The following is a 6,000-nucleotide window of genomic DNA, read 5'->3' on the forward strand; positions in this document are numbered from 1 at the left end:
GCAAGAGTACGAACTTAATACGGTAACTTTTGGCTTCACCTCTTCACCTTACTTAGCTATGCGCACTATTAAACATTTGTGGAAAGATAGAGCCCTTCGATATCCTTGTGCAACAGATGTTGTTTCACGGGACTTATTTGTAGATGATTTGGTTACTGGCACCGCATCTCCCCAAAAGGCAAAGAGTTTAATCATTGAAATGAATAATCTAATGAATGCGGGGGGATTTCAAGTCCGGAAATGGGCATCCAATTTAGTAGAGGTGTTACAAGAGCTTCCGTCTGATCTTTGCCAAATTGAAGTGAACTTTATCTATGATCAAGTTCCCTCAATAAAATTGTTGGGCATCTATTGGGAAGTCAAGTCGGACACATTTTGTTATCATGTACGACAATGGGAAACGCCCAATACCAAGCGAGGCATTTTGTCCACAATCGCACGGATATTCGATCCATTAGGATGCATTGCCCCTACTGTTTTCTGGGCAAAATATCTAATGTAGAATTTGTGGAAATTAAAACTGGGTTGGGACGATGAACTTCCGTCTTCTACTTTGAAACTTTGGAAAGAGTTTGTGAAACAATTGCCATCATTAGTTGCTGTCAAAATCCCAAGATGGATAGGAAAGGACACAACTTTGTATATTGAATGTTACATTTCCCAAATACTTGGATTTTGTGATGCTTCTGAACGAGGGTACTGTGCTTCTGGGTACGTGCGAATGGGTGATTTAGCAGAAAAAGGAAGTGTTCACTTAGTTTTGTCTAAGACACGAGTTGCACCGATTAAAACTCAATCAACCCCTCGTTTGGAACTATTAGGAGCTGTCCTGTTATCCAAACTTATAAAATTTGTATTTGATAGTATCTCGAGAATGGTGAAAATAACTCGCGTATTTGCTTGGACAGACTCTAGCACTGTTCTAACATGGTTAGACACCCCACCCCATCGTTTGAAAACCTTTGTTGCTCATCGTATCATGCAAATCAAGGAAAATGCGATCGGTATTACTTGGAATCACATTAAAACTCAAGATAATGCAGCAGGTATAGGAAGTCGGGGGGAAGTGAACAAGTTTATCAACATTTGTGGTGGCATGGGCCCGCTTGGCTATCGGAACCCTTTGTTAATTGGAAAATCAGTTCTTTCCAACCAATTGAATTCAATCAACTATCGGAAAGTAAACATCTGGTATGATTCCGCCTTCACAGTATTTCTGGAACCCATTTGGAATTTATCAAACGCCACTCATCGTGGTCCAATTTGTTGAGAACTGTGGCATACTGTCGGAGATTTATTACCAACACAAGGGTTAAATCAAATAATCGCATCAGTCGATATCTGAAATTTAATGAAATCAATTCGGCATTGATACTTCGCACTCGAATGACTCAGCAATGTCACTTCAAAGAGGACATTTATCGGTTAAATCGAGGTCTTCCTTGTTCAGTTCGAATTCAACGCTTAAATCCCTTCCTTGATCCAGATGGTTGTCTCAGGGTGGATGGGCGTCTTCAAAACTCAAATTTGTCTTATCAACGGAAGCATCCATTGTTGCTACCCAAAAATAGTCATTTGACTCACTTGATAATAGACTATTATCACAAGGTGTATTTACACGTAGGGCCAGATACCTTACAATATTGGTTAAGTTTTAAATTTTGGATTATCTCTGCCCGAAGTGTAATCAGGCAGAGAATTTTTAAATGCATCCCTTGCTTCAAATTGCGTTGTGCTCCTAAAGTGCCATTAATGGGAGACTTGCCTTCTCCTCGTGTGCAACCTGCGCGTGAATTCTTGCACACAGGGATTGACTTTGCAGGACCGTTTTTAGTGATGAAATCCTTGAGAAGGAATGAAAAACAACAGAAGGCGTATATGTGTTTGTTCATTTGTTTAGCAACCAAGGCATGTCATTTAGAAATTGTATCTAGTCTCTCGACAGAGGCATTTATTGCGGCTTTTGAGAGATTTGTATCTCGAAGAGGTCTGTGCTCAGATGTTTACACTGACTGTGGCACCAATTTTGTCGGCGCAAATAAGTGTTTGACCGGATTAAAGAAACAGTTTCAAGCCTTATTAAAGGGTAATGAAATTTCGGATAAATACTCCATCACAAATATCACTTGGCATATGAATCCCCCGGAGGGACCTCACTTTGAGGGTCTGTGGGAGGCAAATATCAAGTCGGCGAAAGGTTTGTTAAAACGGACAGTGGGTAGCCAGATTTTAACTTTTGAGGAACTATCAACCGTATTTGCCAAAATTGATGCGATATTAAACTCCAGACCATTGGTCTCTTTGCCATCGGATCCCAACGAGTTGGAAGTTTTAACACCTGCACATTTTTTGATTGACACACCAGTAGTGGCTATCCCCGAACCAAGCCTTTTAGATGTCAAAATCAACAGAGTAACCCGATGGGAACTTGTGAAACGAATCTCTCAACATTTCTGGAATCGATGGACGAACGAGTATCTATCCACATTGCAATCTAGGTCAAAATGGATTTTGGAAAATCCAAATTAAGAACGAGGAGATTTAGTGATTCTTAAAAGGGAGAATAGTCCTCCTTTGCAATGGCCGTTGGCTAGAATTATTGATGTTCATCAAGGAACTGATGGACGAGTGCGAGTTTGCACTGTCCGAACAGCGTTTGGTAATTTTAAACGCCCAGTCTCAAAACTGGCCAAACTGCCTGTTCAATAATCTATTTTTTCCTTTCATTTGTTTGCTTTTGTTTCTCTTTTCTTTCGTATGCCAGGGCAATTGTTCATTTTCTTGTACATATCGTTGCTTAGGGAACATTCGTGCTGAACCTTTCCCATCCGTGGGCTGCCCATTTGTACTAAGTCTCTGATGATGGCCCCCTTCAGAGTGAAGAACCTAATTTATAACCTCACCTTTGTTCATTATCTTCCCAGGTTCAGTTAGCACGCTCTTTGTGTAGTTTCTTCATATTTCCCTGAGCACTCATGACGTTACTTGTTCATAATTATTATTAAAATTGGCACCCAATTTTGGTGGGTGGGTTATGTTCGGTAAACTTATCTTTTGTATTGCCGCCGAGTGGTGCATTTTGTTTTTCATTTGTTTTTTGGTGTTCGCCGTAAGAGGGCAAAAGGTTCTTTTTTTTATCCTCGAGACGAGGATGGTTGTTAGCAAGTAGTAAGACGGAACGGGTGTGTGTGCTTCGAACATCGAGGAGAACTGCCTCGGAGGCCACGCGCCAGCTCGCCAAGGCAATGAAGCCTCCGAATATCTGTAAGTACCATTCGGCGGCATTATAAATTTAATACAGTCCACTATTCACCCTTGAATATTAAACACGGCGGAATAAATAAAATTATCGAAGAAGGAATGTAGACAGGGGACACGGCATATAAAGGCATAGAATAAGATCCACAGAGCAGATGTTAAAGCGAGTCATACCTCAAAAGCACCGCGAGCTAGGAATGTGAGACTAACGATAAAATATGGTGTGGAATAACTTGAGCATGTGGAGATATTCTACCATTTGGGCAGCAAATTAGGGGAAAGCTGATACAGTAGTAAGGACATCAGGAAGGGAATTGCGCTGACAAAGGAGGCGTTCGTGAACAGGAGTGAGCTATGAAATGATCGTTATGTGAGAGTTTAAAGAAAAGGCTAGTGAAGGGTCTGATCAGGAGCGCAGTGCTTTACCTTAAAACGGGGTGAATAGGCCCAACGGGGTGAATTGACTCACTTTTCAAGGATTTTTTTAGATTCATACAAACCGCCAACGAATACAGATAGATGGAAAATATCAAGGGGTTTCGAGTGAGATGGATTCCGCGGTGCAATTCATCGATTGATGTTTCTTTGTCTGGCAGCCATTTTAGTCGAGATCTATCCCAGCACTCGTCAGTCAACTCGAACAGCTGTTCGAAGCTCCCGGAAAACTTTGTTTACCTTTCGAAAACCGTTGAGGCAAAGTTTTTGCCATTTTCCTTATCATATAAATCGATATTTTTCTTCCTACTCCTAAAGTTTGTTAATTTTAAACTTATCAGGTGAAATCAGCAGCCAATTTCCTCAAGATAGACGCTAATATCGTCTGAAAAGGGGTGAATAGGCTCACTTAAAACTATGTCGCGATTTTGAAAGCCTGACTCAAGAGAAAAATGGTACATCAAAAGGACTTCCGAAGAGATCAAACAGGCTGTGGAAGCTGTGAAATCAAGGCTAATTATTCGTAATGCTGCCCTTGAATACAACACACCTAACTCGGTCATCAGACGAAATCTGAAATCTGCGATCACGATACCTCAGGGTGGTCAAACAGTTATATCCCCAGATGTCGAAAAACTTAGAGCGGACAGAATTATAATTTTCAAGGAATAGAGATAACCATTTCATCGTAACACTCTCCACTACTTTTTTAAGGGGTAGTTACTCACTACATGAGTTCCGAAACTGAAGAGGCTACAACGAGGACAAAATTACATCAGAATAGACCAAACCCACTTTGAGTGATGACAGCAAGTTCCATAAGTTTTAGAAGTTGTATTTGGGAATAAATACACTACTTTGCGAATAAATATCAAAATTGAAAAGAATTTAATAATTGTAGGCATTTGTTAACCATAGAAATGCACCTTTAACATAAAAATGAAGACAAATACATGTAGAAATTCAAATCAATGTTTTCAGTTAACTGTTTCTTGAGCCTACTCATCAAGGTTAAAGGAGGATAGAACCTGCAAGTGTAAATCGCGTAAGAGTCTATCCACCCCATTGCGTGGACCAATAGGATCAGACCACTAAAAAGATAATTAGATCTCACCAATAAAAATATTAAGATGTCTCAGGTAATGAATCACAAATATAGGCTAAGACACACAAGGTGGAATTGAATACACTACGCTGCTTTACGTAGTCAAAAGTTATAGCACAAGTAAGTTGAAAAAAGAGCCCATTGACCCCATTCTAAGGTGCGGAGAGTAAATATGGACAATCGGCAAGGAGGAAAAAGAAGAAGAAAAGACTGGAGGCGTTCGAGATGTGGGTCTGGAGGAGGATAAAGTGAAGTGGCCGGAGAGGAGGAGGGACGATGAAGTGCTGGAGATGGTGGGTGAGGAGAGGCGGCTTTTAGATGAGATGCTGAGGAGACACAGGGTATGGATGGAGCGAGTTCTTAGCGGGGAGAGGATGTTGAAAACAGTGTTAGATTAGGGTAAGAATGTTGGGTAAACGGGGGAGATAATAGGATTTATAGATAGAAACACAAGGAATAAGCCTTATCGTGAATTGAAGAGGTGGGTAGCTCATGAAGGGAGGGTAGTCTGCCAGAATACTTCTTACACACACCATGTAAACCTACCCTAATTGGTAGAAAACTTTAATAACAAAGGCTTAGATTAAAAACCTTAGAACTTTCTTCGGGTGATAGTGCTGCCATCATTGGGCATTCCATGTGCGAATAGAGAGAAGAAAGTAAATAGCACGCCTACCTCTATAGAGTTGGATCTCTGCGCAAGAGTCCTTCCAACAGCTCTTTCTTTTCCTGTGGTTAGTGGCGCCTCCGCACCAGCGCTGGCGTCTCACCGCGTCGGTTGCATTCTCTCCCCTTTTGTCCGCCTTGTTGTGTTGCTGTTGTTGTGTTGAGGCGCAGTGGGCCCTCGAAGGGACCTCACTCGCCCCGACTCCAATACCAGCGCGTCTGCAAACACAAAATAAATCACTCATTCAACCAACCATCAGAACGAACACATCCAGAACAGGAGTCGACAGCTCGACTCATTGCATGCTTTATTTTTATTTCCTTCCCAAACCACCGAATACAGCTCATACTGGCATTTTATATCGGGGTATTCATCAAATTTAATAAAAGTACAATAACAACCATGCCCTCGGTAGGGGAAACCCAATCAGGAGGGACTCGAACCCGCGACCTATTTCTTGGAAGGCGAGGACTTTAGCCCACCGCCACCGAGTCCGATTTATTTACTTTTCCAATTAAAGAATTCTTTGTAATCC

At 41.4% G+C, this 6,000-nt stretch overlaps 1 protein-coding gene across 1 annotated transcript in view; it reads right to left on the reverse strand.

Moving 5' to 3' along the window:
• Nucleotides 1-5,679, reverse strand: part of LOC124159607 (Ca(2+)/calmodulin-responsive adenylate cyclase-like) — a 398,052-nt gene extending 392,373 nt beyond the window's left edge. Inside the window, exon 1 of the mRNA XM_046535531.1 lies at nt 5,475-5,679. The gene's annotated coding sequence lies outside the window, so the exon portion shown is untranslated. The remainder of the gene's footprint in view (nt 1-5,474) is intronic.
• Between the last annotated feature and the right edge of the window lie 321 nt (nt 5,680-6,000).

Source organism: Ischnura elegans, chromosome 5 (genome assembly GCF_921293095.1).
Source record: "Ischnura elegans chromosome 5, ioIscEleg1.1, whole genome shotgun sequence".
Lineage (NCBI taxonomy): Eukaryota > Metazoa > Arthropoda > Insecta > Odonata > Coenagrionidae > Ischnura > Ischnura elegans.